Source organism: Diceros bicornis, chromosome 13 (assembly GCF_020826845.1).
Source record: "Diceros bicornis minor isolate mBicDic1 chromosome 13, mDicBic1.mat.cur, whole genome shotgun sequence".
Classification (NCBI taxonomy): domain Eukaryota; kingdom Metazoa; phylum Chordata; class Mammalia; order Perissodactyla; family Rhinocerotidae; genus Diceros; species Diceros bicornis.
In genome coordinates, this window is record NC_080752.1 from 42,260,889 (window position 1) to 42,277,070 (window position 16,182).

Here is a 16,182-nt window from a genome sequence, read left to right on the forward strand (position 1 = left end):
TCACCTCACAGGGTTCTTTTGGAGATTCCTCAAGATCATTCATGTAAATCTCTTAGAACAGTGCCTGGCTCAAAGCAAGGCCTTGACAAACGTGAGTTCCTGTTACTATTGTACATCAGTCTTTGCCTGGTTAGGCAAGCATCTGCAAGTCAGCTTCCTAAAAGTGTCAACATTGTGATGGATGTTCCTGGCTCACTTTGGAAGACAAGAATTTGGGCAGCACACTTGGAGAGATTAACCGCATTCAGTTTTATTGCTTTATTCATTAACCCCTGGTTGGAGACCACAGCTCATCCAATGCAGTCTTGCTCCCATGCCGGTCTACACACTGCAGTAATAATAGCCCTCTGCACCTGAGCGCTCACCGCATGCCAGGAACCCTGCAAAGCACTTCGACATACTTTGTTTAACTCCATCAGCACAATGACCCTGCAAGATGGATGCTATTATTACTGTTTTGCAGGTAAGAGACTTAGAGAAGAAAAATGACTGGCTCAAGATCGCATGACCCAGGTTGGGGCTGCGACAGCCCAGAGGGGAAGGAGAGCTTAGGGAAGAATTGCTGGAGGGAAAGCTGGGGAGAGGTAAAAAGGGCCACAGAGGTGGAATGGTAGAGTCTGGATTCTCTTCAGGGGCTGAAGGACCCCCAGAAAAATCAAGATGGACAGAGGCCCAAGCTAAGGAATGGGAAAATGAGCTGTGGAATTAGCATCTAGCACATTACAAGCACCCCAAGAACCTGTCATTCATTCCTTCACTCACTCATTCAGTCACATATTTATTGATTGCCAACTGTTTATCAGGCACTGGACTAGTTGCTGGGAATATAGCCCGTAAGAACATGACCCAGACCTTGGAGTTTACAGTCCAGTTATCAGAAGTCTTGCTAGATGTTGCTGAAATAGAAAGTGGTGTGCAACTATCAGGGTTTATTATTATTAGGGTAGCGGTTTGGGAAGCAAAGTAGAGCCAAGGGTGTCGGGCTGGCTGGTGCAGTAAGAAAGAGAAATAATGGAACCACAGGCAGAAACGCTACTTCCTCTTTGAAACCCTCAAAAGCTTCTACAATCCATAGCCACTACTACCTCCAGCCCGAGGCCAGCCAGCTGAGCTCCCAGCAAGCTCAGTGCACGGGTTAGCTCTATTGCATGGATACTTTTGAAGGGTACCAGGTAAGGAGTCCAGGTCAGGAGGGGGTCTGGGATCATCACTGGTTCAGAGGGTTAAGCAGATGTGTGGGATGCGACTTCGAGCACAGAGTTAAGGGTGGGGAGCTCAGCCCCGTCCACAGTGCTCTCACCTCACCCCGCTCTGTGGTTGACACCTCCCTCCCTCTGCCTGACACCCACTTACCTTATCTCCTCAGATAGCTTGGCTGTCAGTCTGTCAGATGCGATGAGTTGGTCTTTGGCTTCACACCCTAGGGTGGGGAGATCCTGAGATAGGGTGCGCCAGCTCTCACGTTTGCACAAGGGGCCTCAAGACTCTTGCATCTTCCCCTGCACCCACCTGTGACCTTCCAGTCCTTCTGTGGACAAAATTGCAGATATGTCTTCGAATGACATCTGAGGTCATCCCAGCTATTCCCTCATCTCAACCATTCCAAGAGGATAGGAGACAAAAAGAGGTTACACAGCTGGGATTCAAATACAATAAAGCTAATATACTCGTAGTTACCATGCAACACCACCTACCATGTACATGGATGTCTTCTCCAGCCTTGCGTGAAACAGGGGAAAAGAACTGAAGTCCACCTATGTGTCCACCATTAGAGAAATGCTACATATTATGGATATCCATGCAATAGAATACTATGCAGCCAGGAAAAATCAAGGGGTAAATTTATTGAGTGCCTCTTATATGCCAAATCTCTTTACAATCATTTTATTTAATCCTCCTCAAAATCTTCCAAGGCAAGAATTATTAATGTCCCTATTTTATAGATGAGCAAACAAAGACTCAGCAAGGGTAAACCAGGTAGCATCAACTCAGATGCCTACAGTGGCCATGCAGTTAACATAAAGAGGTCCAGGAATAAGAATGATATAAATGGTACCTGACACTCAGCCTTGGTGTCAGGATTAACAGGGAAGGGTAGGGACTAAGGCAAACCAGAAAGCATGGGCCATTCACCATGACTCAGCACAATTAGGGGCCAGTGTTGCCAGAAGTTCTAACTTTTCTAGAGAATCTGAAAATCAGGATTTTTATGTGAAGTCTCTAGATTTTTTTTTTAAGTTGGTTCAAATGTTTTAAAATAATGTGCATGCCAATCAGGACATATCTGTGTGCCAGATTCAGCTATCTCTGCCCAAGGTCCCAGAGCCCCAGCCCTTTCCATGTTTCTAGCTATTTCTAAAAGATATGACCCAGATGGCTTCCACCAAAACCTTCAAAGAATTAGTACCAATTCTTTACAAACTCTTCCAAAAAAAGAAGAGGAGGGAACACTCTCCGATTCATTCTATGAGGCCAATATTACCCTGATGCCAAAACCAAAGACATCACAAGAAAACATCAAACTAAAATCTCTTATGAATATAGATGCAAAAATCCACAACAAAATGTGAGCAAACAAGCCAGATAGAGAAAGACAAACACCGTATTGTTTCACTTATATGTGGAAGATAAACAAACACATGGATAAAGAGAAGATTAGTGGTTACCAGAGGGGAAGGGTGTGGGGGGATACGGTGAAAGGGGTAAAGGGGCACGTATATATGGTAGTTAAAAACTAAACTATTGATGGTAGTTTAAATGGCTAAAAACGAAACTATTGGTGGTGAGCACAATGCAGTCTATACAGAAACTGATATATAATAATGTACACCTGAAATTACACAATGTTATAAACAAATATGACCTCAATAAAATAATTTAAAAAAATATATATGAGCAAACAGAATCCAGCACTACAAAAGAAGGATTATACACCACGACCACGTGGGATTTATACCAGAAATGGTTTAACATCCAAAAGTCAATTAACGTCAATTAACGTACTACACTATATCAATAGAATCAAGGACAAAAAACACACGATCATCTCATACAGAAAACGCACTTGACGAAATCCAACACCCTTTCATGATAAAAACACTCACCCAACAAGGAAGCGGGAACTTCCTCACCCTGACAAAAGGCATCTACAAAAAGCGCACAGCCAACATTGTACTTAATGGTGAAAGTCTTTTTTCTTTCCCTCTCGAATCAGGAGCAAGACAAGGCTATCCACTCTCACCACTTCTATTCAACATTGTCCCGGAGGTTCTAGCCAGGGCAGTTAGGCAATAAAAAGAAATAAAAGGCATCCAGATTCAAAAGGAAGAAGTAGAGCTAGCCCTGATGGCCTAGCGGTTAAAGTTGGGTGCGCTCCACTTTGGCTGTTGGGTACGCTCCGCTTCAGCGGCCTGGGTTCAGTTCCCAAGTGCGGAACCACATTACTCATCTGTCAGTAGCCATGCTATGGCGGCAGCTCACATAGAAGAACTAGAAGAACTTACAACTATACACAACTAGAGAAGGAAGAAAAAAGGAGGAAGATTGGCAACAGATATTAGCTTAGGGCAAATCTTCCCCTGCAAAAAAAACAAATAAATAAAAAAGAAGAGGGGCCAGCCTAGTGGCGCAGCCATTAAGTTCATGTGCTACACTTTGGCGGCCCTGGGTTTGCAGGTTTGGATCCCAGGCACGGACCGACACACCGCTTGTCAAGCCATGCTGTTGTGGCATCCCATAAAAAGTTAGAGGAAGACGGGCACAGATGCTAGCCCAGGGCAAATCTTCCTCAGCAAAAAGAGGAGGATTGGCAATGGATGTTAGCTCAGGGCTAATCTTCCTCACACACAAAAAATGAAGAAGTAGGGGCCTGCCCTATGGCTGAGTTGTTAAAGTTTCGTGTGCTCTGCTTCGCTGGCCTGGGTTTGCAGGTTCGGATCCCAGGCATAGACCTACAGCACTCCTCAAGTCCTGCTGTGGCAGTGACCCACATACAAAATGGAGGAAGATTGGCACAGATGTAGCTCAGGGCTTATCTTCCCCAAGCAAAAAAAAAAAAAACAAACAGAGGAAGATTGGCAATGGATGTTAGCTTAGGGTGTGTCTTCCTCAGCAAAAAAAAAAAAGAGAAGTAAAACTGTTTCTATACACAAATGACATGATCTTATATGTATAAAATCCTAAGGAATCCACAAAAACCTAGTGGAACTAATAAATGAGTTCAGCAAGGTTGCAGGATACAAGGTCAACAAATGTTACTGAGAAAATTGGATATCCATAGGCAAACAAATTTCTCGCACCAAAATGGATCATAGACCTAAGTGTAAGAGCTAAAACCATGAAACTCTGGGACACATACACTGTTCGTGGGGATGCAAAATGGCTCAGCTGCTGTGGAAAACAGTTTGGTTGTTGGTCAAAGAGTTAAACAAAGAATTGTCATATTGGGGCTGGCCCCGTGGCTTAGCGGTTGAGTGCGCGTGCTCCGGTACTGGCGGCCCGGTTCGGATCTCGGGCACGCACCGACGCACCGCTTCTCTGGCCATGCTGAGGCTGGGTCCCACATACAGCAACTAGAAGGATGTGCAACTATGACATACAACTATCTACTGGGGCTTTGGGGAAAAAAAAAAAGGGAGGAGGATTGGCGGTGGATGTTGGCTCAGAGCCGGTCTTCCTCAGCAAAAAAAAGAGGAAGATTAGCATGGATGTTAGCTCAGGGCTGATCTTCACAAAAAAACAAACAAACAAACAGAATTGCCATATGACCCAGAAATTCCACTCCTAGGCATATACCCAAAAGAATTGAATGAAGGTATGCAAACAAGTACAGGCACACACATAGCAGCACTATTCATGATGGGCAAAAGGTAGAAATAGTCCAAATGTCCATCAACAGATGAATGAATAAATAAATTGTAACATATACATGCAATGGAATATTGCCTGTGCATTAAAAAGGAGTGAAGTCCTGATACATACTACAATGTGGACAAACCTCCAAAACACTATGTGAAGTGAAAGAAGTCAGACACAAAACGTCACATATTATATGATTCCATTTTTATGAGCGTCTAGAATAGATAAATCCATAGAGATGGCAGATTGGTCATTGCCAGAAGCAGAAGGGAAGAGGGAATGGAGACAAACTGATTAATGGGTAAAGGATTTTACTTTGGAGTTATGGAAATGTTCTGGAACTAAATACAGGTGGTGGTTGCACAAATTATGAATGTATTGAATTCCAGTGAATTGTTCACTTTAAAATGGTTAATTTTATGTTCTGTGAATTTCACCTCAATAAATGTTTTTTTAAAAGAAAGTGAAAAGACAACCCACAGAATGGGAGAAAATATTTCAAATTATATATCTTACAAGGATGTTGTATCCACAATATATAAACAACTCTTACAACTCAATAATAAAGGACAAATAACCCAATTAAAAAACGGGCAAGGGATATGAACGGGCATTTCTCCAAAGAAGATATACAAGTGGCCAATAAGCACATAAAAAAGTGCTCAGCGTCATAAGTCATTAGGGGAATGCAAACCAAACCACAATGAATCACCACTTCACACCCACTAGGATGGTTATAATGTTTTTTTTAAATATGATAAAAAGACAAGTATTGGTGACAATGTGGAGAAATTGGAACCTTTATACATTGCTGGTGGGAATGCAAAATGGTGCAGCCGCTGTGGAAAACCGTTCGGTGGTTCTTCAAAAAGTTAAACAGAGAGTTACTATATGACCCAGCAATTTTACTTTTATATGTACTCAAGAGAATGGAAAACATATGTTCATACAAAAACTGTACACGAATGTTCATAGCAGCATTAGTTATAACAGCTAAAAAGTGGAAACAACTCAAATGTTCATCAATTGATGATGGATGAACAAAATGTGTTATATTCATACAATGAAATATTCTTCATCCATTAAAAGGAATGAAGTACTGGGCCGGCCCCGTGGCTTAGCGGTTAAGTGTGCACGCTCTGCTACTGGTGGCCCGGGGTTTGGATCCCGGGCGCGCACCGACGCACCGCTTCTCCGGCCATGTTGAGGCCACATCCCACATACAGCAACTAGAAGGATGTGCATCTATGACATACAGCTATCTACTGGGGCTTTGGGGGAAAAAAAGGAGGAGGATTGGCAATAGATGTTAGCTCAGAGCCAGTCTTCCTCAGCAAAAAGAGAAGGATTAGCACGGATGTTAGCTCAGGGCTGATCTTCCTCACCAAAAAAAAAAAAAAAAGGAATGAAGTACTGATACATGCTACGATGTGAACGTTGCAAACATTATATTAAATGAAAGAAGCTAGTCACAAAGGAGACATATTGTATGACTCCATTTATATGAAATGCCCAGAATAGATAAATCTATGAAGACAGAAAGTAGATTAGTGGCTGCCTAGGGCTGGGGGTTCTGGGAGGAAATAGGGAGTATCTGTTTTTAGTGTGATGAAGATGTTCTGAAATACATCGTAGTGGTTGCACAACTCTGTGAATATACAGTCATGCATCACTTAACAACGGGGATACGTTCTGAGAAATGCATCATTAGGCAATTTCGTTGTCATGAGAACATCAGAGTTTTAGGTACACAAACCCAGATGGCGTGGCCTACTACACACCTAGGCTATATGGTACCGATCTTATGGGACCACTGTCGTAAATGCAGTCCATCCTTGAATGAAACATCGTTACGTGGTGCGTGACTGTACTAAAAACCACTGAATTGTACGTTTCAAATGGATATCTTAAGGTTGTTAAAGAAGGAGAGAGATGAGGATATTCTTGCTTTCCTGACACTGGAATGCCTTCCTAGAGTTTCCCATAAATGCCTCCTGCTGGACTGGAAGCTGCAAGAAATGAGGGCTCAAGTGAAGTCTCCATTAAAACCTAAATGTCAGCGTCCCCACACCATCAACCTAAGGATGTATGAGCAAAAGCAGGCCCTGAACAGAGTAATTCAATACACAGGCTCTGCATTAGCTGAAATGGTGGTGGAAATGGTGGCTTGGTACTCAACATCCCTTGCTCCCTTCTAGCATGCCTTCCTGTACTGCACAAGTGGAAAGTGAAAAAACTACTTCCCCAGATTTCTTTGCAGCTAGGACACTGGATGTGAATGTGGTTCTGATAATCTGGATACATTTGGGTGAGATTTGGAAGGTGAAAGCAAAGAGATCAAAGGCTCTATGTCAGCCATTTTTTGCAACAGGGCTCAGCAGAGGGCCTAAAGTCAAGGTTTGGGGCATCTTTTTTTTTTTTCTGGTGTGGATCCAGCATAGGCCTGGGGCCAACAGTTACAGATTCTCCACCTTTCTGAGTGTAGCAAAGGAAGCAGCTCCCCTGGCTGGTCAGTGCTGTGGAGTTGTTCTGGAGTTATTCCTGGAGGCCTTGTCCAGAACCCGCTCCCTGTCCCTTCCAGGTATTTTGGAAACACTAGTACCCCGTATTACAGCCCTTTTGCACTTGGCAATAGCAGTTTACGTTATCTGCAGCCGAGTCCTGAGGAATATGCCCACTTTGCCCAAGTGGTCTTGCATGAAGACATATAATCACTCTGAGCCTCCATTTCCTCATCTTTAAAATAGAAGTAAGAATACTTCACTGAAGATTAAATATGAAATATTTTAAGTACCTAGCGCACTACAGTAGTTGCCCCTAGTTTTGCTTTCTGAAGTTTCGGTTACCCACGGTAAACCGTAAAATTCCAGAAATAAACAATTTATAAGTTTTAAATTGCACGGCATTCTGAGTAGTGTGACTAAATCTGGTGCCGTCCAGTTCGATCCAGCGCAGGACGTGACTCATTCCTTTGTCCCGCACACCCACGCTGTGTATGCTACCCGCTCGTTAGTCGCTTAGTAGCCAGCTTGGTTATCAGATCCACTGTTGCAGTATCGCAGTGCTTGTGTTCAATTAACCATTATTTCACTTAATAACGGCCCCAAAGCACAAGAGTCGTGATGCTGGCGATTCGGCTGTGCCACAGAGAAGTCATACAGTGCTTCCTTTAAGTGACAAGGTGAAAGTTCTCGATAAGGAAAGAAAAAAAAATCGTATGCTGAGGTTGCTAAGATCTATGGTAACTTTTATTACAGTATATTGTTATGATTATTTTATTATGTTATTGTTGTTAATCTCTTATTGTGCCTAATTTATAAATCAAGCTTTATTATAGGTACCTACGTATAGGCAAAAACACAATGTATATAGGGTTTGGTACCATCCATGGTTTCAGGCATTCACTGGGGGTCTTGGAACACATCCCCTTGGAACACGTATAAAGGGGGACTACTACACTTGACAATAGTTTCATGAACTGAGCCATTTTTGGTCATTTTATCAGGAGTCATCACAGCTTGTACCCCTGTGAGGCATCAGACAGACCCAGTCTGCATCCTCCTTCATCCCAGAAGTCTACCTTGATCTTTCCTATCTCTAAATCCTTAAAACTCAGAGCCACGCAGCGTAGGTCTAATTGTGTCAGCTCTGAGAGAGTGGAGCAGGGGAAAGACCACCAGATTGGGACCTGGACGATCTAGGTACCAGTAGCCCTCTTTTACAGATAAGAAGAAGGAGGCTTAGCGAAGATAAAGGATTTGCTGAAGATCAGCAAGCCACGAAAGCAGAGAATGCATCTGAAGGAAGCCACTTTGGTCTGACTTCAGAGTGTGAGCCCTTTCACCAGTGCTGAACACAGACCTGTTGTACATGATCCATTTTAGCACATGACCCATTCCCCATTCAGCTTGGGGAAAGGAGTTGGCATCCTCATTTCAATGAGACAGTATCTCAACAAGCAGCCTCCTGGATTGCTCAGTGGGCAGGGACACCACCCAAAAAAATGGGCAATTTGGGCACCACAAAGAGGATTTGGGAGGCAGCAGGTCCTTTGCTTGGATCTGGCTGAGATGACAACCCTGATTGCTCACCTAAGGAGTCAGATTCATTCTGCTGACATTGACCAAGAACAAGCTGTGTGCTTGGTGCCACAGGGGTTAGAGCAGGGAGGTGGGCCCAGAACCTTCTTGAAGGAGCCTGGGCTCCAGCAGGGAGCCCAGGCAGGGACCATTACTCCACCCTCTCCTGCCCATCAGCCAGCCTCACAGTTTTCCAAGGACACTCTCCCCAAGGCCCCAGGGTTTTCACACCCTCAGAGAGGCCCCCCAGTCCCCATCCCACCAACCACTCCACCTTTAAGGTTCAGTGGGCAATTTTCTCCTCCTAAAAACCTCTAAGACCAGACTTCAGCTCAGGAACCTCTCCCACCTCTGCGAGTCCGCAGCCCTCAGTTCAGATGGACAGCTCCTCAGGTGCACTGCATATCCTGCCTTGTGTTCTGACTATAGTGGGAAGAGTAGGGGGCCTGGACTGACCTCAAACCTACATCAGCCACAGCCTACCTGTGTGACTTTCGCATGTTATTGAGCCTCTGTGAACCTCTTTCTTCACCTGTAAAACAGAGTTACTAATACTTCGCTGGAGAGGTAGAGGGGGTAACCCATGTAACAGATTTACTCAGGGTCTGACTTCTGTTCAATGGATGGTCATTCCCTCCTCTTGGTCCCTCTCCTGCCATTTCCTTTCAAATTATACCATCCTTCAGGGCAGAGACAGAACCTTGTTATTTCTTTATCCACATCCACACCCCCACACAGTCTCACACACATAGATGCTGACTGACAAAACCTGTTGAATGAACAAGTCAACAACTGGAAGCCCATGGTCTAAATCACTCACTTCATTCATTTCATTCATTCATCTGTTGAACGAACATGTCTTGAGTGCCAGGCCCTGTGCTTGGTGCCAAGGATATAAAGGAGAAGGAGATAAGATCCCTGCCCCAAGGGGCCCAGAGGCTATGAAGAAACAGACAAGTGGGGGCATTAGAGTCCAGTGTAATCACTGGGCTACGGAAGCCTGGAGGTGGTGTCTACCCTGGGGATGGTGGGGGCAAAGGTGTCAAGGAAAGTTTCCTGAGAGAGGTGGTGCCTGGTCTGACTCACGGACATGTATTTCATTTCGTGTCTGTGTCTCTCCCTCCATTAGAATGGAAGTCCCATGTGGGCAGAGATTTTTGTTTTGTTCACTGCTGTACCCCGGCACGTAAAAGACCACCTGGTACATAGTAGTGCTCAGTCAATATATGTTGAATGAATGAATGAAGCAGGCAAAGAAGAGGAAGAGCTGTAGTCAGAGGCTTGGCGGCAGGAGACAGCGCGGCTCCTCTGAGTTCCTGCATCCCTTGCTCTTCTTTCAAGGGACACAATAACCCCTTAAAGGGCTTGACCCGGTGAATCTCACAACTACCCAGTGAGATGAGCAAGGCAGATACAGCTCTCTGCTCGCCCATGGGGAAACTGATCTTTAGAGAGGCCAGCTTGGTGGTGTAGCAGTTAAGTGCGCATGCTCCGCTGTGGCGGCCCGGGGTTCGTCAGTTTGGATCCCGGGTGTTCACCGACGCACTGCTTGCCGAGCCATGCTGTGGCGGCGTCCCATATAAAGCAGAGGGAGATGGGCACGGATGTTAGCCCAGGGCCAGTCTTCCTCAGCCAAAAGAGGAGGATTGGCATCAGATGTTATCTCAGGGCTGATCTTCCCACACAAAAAAAACAAAAACCAAAAAGCCCACAAAAGATAGAGAGGGAGAGTGATTTGCCCTTGGTCCCATGGCAAATTGGTGGCCTTGCTGGGAGGAGAACTCAGGTCTCCCAGCTCTGAGGCCCAGCTCTAACCTGCATCCCTGCTGCAGGACCAGAAGGCAGCTCCGCCCTCTGGGGACAGGCAGTGCCCAGCTGAGCAGAGGTCCTCAATCTTCAAACCCAGAGAGGAGACTCAGAATCTTCCTCAGCAGGCTGTAGCAGCCATGAGACTGAGAAGGCATACAAAATAGTAGTGATTATAACAGTGAGGAGGAGGAGAATTGGAACTTTTCTATCGTTACGAGAGATTTCTTTTAGTGAGTTAAGTGCTAGACATCTATTCCCTCATGTATTCCTCACCACAACCCTATGAGATGGGTATTTGTCCTTCAATTTTACAGATAAGAAACAGCTCAGAAAGGCTAATTAACTTGTCTGAGGCCATACAGCCAATAAGTGGCAGATATGAATCATAAGCCAAGTCTGTTGAGGTTTTTACCATCTTTGCTCATCTACAAAGAGCAAGAGATGTAGGATCACAGGTGTGATGCTGTGATGCTAAGATGTTGTGTTCATGTTGTGGCCAGAAGGACCTCAGAGCCCTGGCCAGGAGGCACTGCCAAGGCCAGACAGCTTACTCCTGGCACTAGAGTCAAGCGTCTTAGGCACCAGGAAGGCCCATGGTTCTGACTCAGAACTTCTCTTGCTGCCATAGCTCTGTCGCACAACAGACATTTACAGATGTCAGGTAGGTGCCTAGCACAGCTGGGATGCAAATGTAACCCAAACACCTAGGCTTCACCAGGCCTGGGAATAAATGAGAGCATGTTAGTGAAATGACTTAAATTTCTCTCCAACTCAACTTTGAAACTTCCCTCAGTTATTTCTCCTGTGGCAGTTGAGTATTTTGGTTAATCGCCCAAGGCCCCAAAGTCAACCAGACTGAGATCAAATCCCACCTCTGCCACTCCGCCTTATACTGTGAGCAAGTTCCGTAACACGCCTTAGTTTCAGTTTCCTTATCTGCAACACGGGAATAGTAGCAGATTCAGGTCTTGGGGTTGTTATGAAGGTTGCAGCAGGCTGTGCATAGGAAATGCTTAACCCAGCGCCTCACCGGGAGTAAAGGCCGGATGAATGGGAGCTGTTAGGAGGATTATTTCTGGGAGCTTCTGGGGATGGCCCTGTGGCTTCCCAAACATGCCACTTGAGGGATGCCACCAGTGGGCTCCATAGGAAGCCAAGGATGTGCCTCCTGGGGCTCCTCAAGCACTGAGGCAGCAAGTCACACCTACCACACCAAAGCCACTTTCTGCTCTCAGTGATGGGAAGAATGTCCTACTTTGTCAGCAGAGGGTGGGGGAGCTGAAATGGTACCTCTTGCTCTCTCTCCCACATGTCAGAATCCCTCATGATAGCAGCTCTTTCGACTCTGACAAGTGGGCTTGCTGACTGACCACACGCATGGCTCTCACTCAGCCTCATGGCCATTTCATACTCCTGGGGGCTCCTCAGTCCTCACACACGGGCTTCTAGGATCCATGCCAGCCCATAATGTCTGACCCTCAGTGGACTCCACACTGCTTCTGGCTGCCCAAAATCTCCCAGTCTGGGGAGATAAGACCCCAATAAGGGATTATTATGAAGAGCTTTAAGAGACAAACAGAGAAAGTGTTGAGGGAGCACGGAGCGGGGAGGTTTTCTTCTGCCTGGCCCATGTCAGGGAAGGCGGTCTCACCATGTCACTAACAAGTCACAACGCCTCCCAGACCCCCAGTTTACCCTGTGAGGCTTGTCTGATGCAGCCCCTGCCCAGCCCATCTCTAAAATCTACATGGCCTCACTTCATCCTGCCAAAGGAGGTAGCCTCTCTACTTCACAGAACAGGAAATAAGGCTCAGAGATTTTAAATGATTTGCCTGTCCAAGATCACATACAAGCTAGAATTTGAACCCAAGCCTAACTTCAGAGCATGTGTTCTAAGAATCACAGAGTCATTTTAAGAACTAAATGAGCAACTCGTGAAAACACTTTGGAAAGTATGCAAGAGAAATTTAAGACACCATTCATATTAAAAATCTTTTGAGTTAACTTGAAAATATTCTCTTCATCCTGATCAAAACCATCAAGGCACCCAACAATATTATCACCTCAAGATTTGATCACTCTTAACACATCAAAGGAGACCAGAGGGGTCAAAATGAGGTGCTTGCAAAACTGAGAGTCCTCCTCTCTGGACAGGGTGGGCAGCCACAGATTCTGGAAGACTTCTTCGCTGTGGATCACGGCAATACCAGACTCTGCTCTGCCCTCAGCCAGAAGGAGCTGTCGAAAGCCCATTGCCCTGAGCAGCGTCAGGAGCTGAGAAGGTGTGTACGTTCAAGATGGGTTTGGGCCAGCTCTTCCCAAACTCGTTTCCCATGTAGCACTTACAAAGTAAGAATATATTAGCAGAACATTACCAGGTCATGACCTCCAGATTAGAGGAGACAGCCCAGCCGCTCACAAAACAATACAGGTGTCACAAATTAACTACTACCGGAAATGATCAAAAATTGATTCTTGTTTTGAACAGACAATAACCATTGAGTATCACAGTCACATGCTGAAATTATAAGACAAGTTGCAAAACATAGTAGAATTATCAAATATCTTAAATGCAACTCAATATGTGGTTGGTCAATGAATTAATATGAAAGCGAAGAACTATTTGTTGAAATGAAGCAATGCATTTATGCATTGGAGAATAGTTCATGAACCTTGTAGGAATTCTTGATGTGTTAGTTTAGGTCCTCTGAGAAGCAAATGTCAAGAGGGGATTAGATGTGGGAGAGATTTCTTGGGGAAAATACCTATGAGGGAAAATGGGCCAGGAGCCAGAGAAAGCTGGGAGAGCTGGCAGACCACGGGGCGGGTGAGACCCCCATAGAGGACAGATGAAGGAAGGAAGGTCGAGTAGGAAAAGTCTTAGACTGTGGTGCAATTCTAAGAAAGTTTCAGCGGAGCCAACGGGGAGTCCTGGATCCAAATTTGCCCATCAGAAGACTACCTTGTCTCCCAGAATGGCCCCACCTTCCTGTCCTTGCCTGCTCAGTCACTGCCTGGGAGCAACTCATGGGAAGTGTGGCCTCAGGGAGAATGTGGTGATGGATTTCAGCCACTACAGTTGGGGCATGCACAACACTTGGGTATGGCACACCATTTATTAAAGGCAATAATTATGTCACAGCAAGACCAATCATAGAATGTGTTTAGTTTTTATTATACATATATTTTTCCAATGAATTAAAAAAAATCACTAGCTTTGATTGTATTTTCAGAATATTTCATGAAGTCTCAGGAAACATTTTGGAAAATTCTGGATTCCACGGATTCCTGGCCAAGGGATAAAGGGGATTGTGGAAAGAGATCACAGGACAGGGCTGGGAGATCTGGGTTCTAGACTGATTCTGTCACTAACTTGCTCTGGGAGCTTCTTAAAGTCACTTCTTTAGTTTCCACACCTTAAAATGGGTGCAAGGAAGAGAGGCTCCTACCTGTCTCTGGGAACCTGCCGTTTAGTGCCCCTTACAGACAGACTCCTGGCCAGAAGATTCTATGGCAATGTGGCTGCTTTTGTGGCATCAAAGCCTGCTGGTCCCGCACCCCCTACCTTGTGCCCTCTCGGGCATGCCAAGCAGGGACTTTGTTCCCCACCACCCTCCCCCCTGGCTTCTCCTGAGCAGACTGGCTCAACTTCTGGTCTGTGGTTTCTGTCTGTCAGCTGTCACAGCAGCTGTGGGTGCTGGGAGGGGGGAGGCTTTGGGAGGAGGCTGTGGTAGGCAGGAGGAAGGTGTCACCTTCCAAAATAACCCCTGAGGAGAGACTGGTGGCCACTTTGAAGCAGACTCACCATCACTCTGTTTCCAGGAAAACCCCCAGAGGCTGAGTGAAGGAGGAGGCTGTTAAGAAATGTAGCCTGGTACAAGGTCATAAGGCCTCCTGGACAGATGGGGGACAAGCCAAGGGTCTGAAGGTCCAACCAGCTTTGGAGAGGCATCAAGGAGCAGAATGAGGAGGAGGGTGCAAGGTTAGTGGTGAGAAGGTCAGGGTATCAGATCCTCAAGAGCAGGATCTGGTCGCCCCCATCTGAATAGGGGTTCCTTGCTGGTTGTCTTCTGGTCTCCCACGAGATGAGGAGACCCTGCAGGGTGAGCTCTGTGTCTTGCATGAGATCAAGAGTTTCAACGCAGCCTCATCCACTTGTCTCCCCAAGTCTAGCATAAAGCCTCCTTCCATCACCCATAAGTCTGCCTCCATCAGCGCCCACTGCTTCTTGTCCGCTCTCGCACTGTCCTCCACCCCGAGGTCTAGCCCTGCCATGCTCCTTCCAGAGCCGCTGGCTGATTTCTAGCTGCAGCTTCCTCTGGACTTTACTGCTTGCCTTTGGCCTCCTTCCCAGCACACTTAGGTTGGTTTTTTATCTGTTTGTTCTATCGGAACCCTTCCTTCCGCTGAGAGGGGCAAAGGCCTGCAGCTAACCCATCACCAGTGCACTCCTGACAATTAGCTCTAGCTCTCAGCATGTACAAATGGTCCACAAAACAGACCACACCCAGTAAACAGTAACAGTGGCCACCCCTGACTACAGACTGGCTGTGTGCCAGGCACAATGCTCATGCTTTACACCTGTCATCTCAGGTCATTTCCTCCTTTGAGACTATTATGGCGCTCCTACTGTGCACCGGGCCGTGCTGGGTGCTGGGGATACTGCAGTCAAAAGTAGACAACGATCCTTGCCCTCCTGGAGTTTACGTCCTCACAACAGCTGGGGCGGGGGGTGGGGGGGCGGGGGGGTGGGGACGGTGGTTGTTATCGCTCCCATTTTATATTACCTAAGATCGCAAAGCCAGTAAGCGGACTCAGTGCTTAAGCTCAGCTCTTTTCTAAGGCCAAAGGCTTTTCAAGAAACATGAGATTTTGGACTCTGCAAACTTAAACACTAGACTAATAGGAACACAGCTCCTGCATATCACTTTCAATTTATAAAACACTTGGCTCCTTAAAGAGATGGCTGATCTCAGCGCTGGGCCGGGAAAGTATGGGTGAGCCTGGAACAGCTTGAAATGCAGGAAAGCAAGGATGTGCTCAAAGAAAGGTGAGGACCCAGGAACCAGTTTGAAGGAGTTCCCACTGGCCACACTGGGGACAATTTAAGCATCAAAATAACTGATAGTAATGGATTATAGCCCATTCAAAAATGAGGAATGCATGAGTCCATTCTGATATAAACAAATGAATAAATAAATGGAGACGGGAAAGCTCTTCTAATAAATGTAGAGAGATAATGTAATTAGAAAATCACCATTTGGTAATCATCAAAAAAATAATTGATTTAGGCAAGGATTAATCTATGAAGGTGGGAACTACTGGGTGAAAGTTTGGGAGAAACAGATATTTATAGGGTTTGTATGTCCCTACAAGATACTCATTAATTTCAAAGGGAAAAAATAGTAACTGTACAGTCGGGAAACCTGACAGCTCA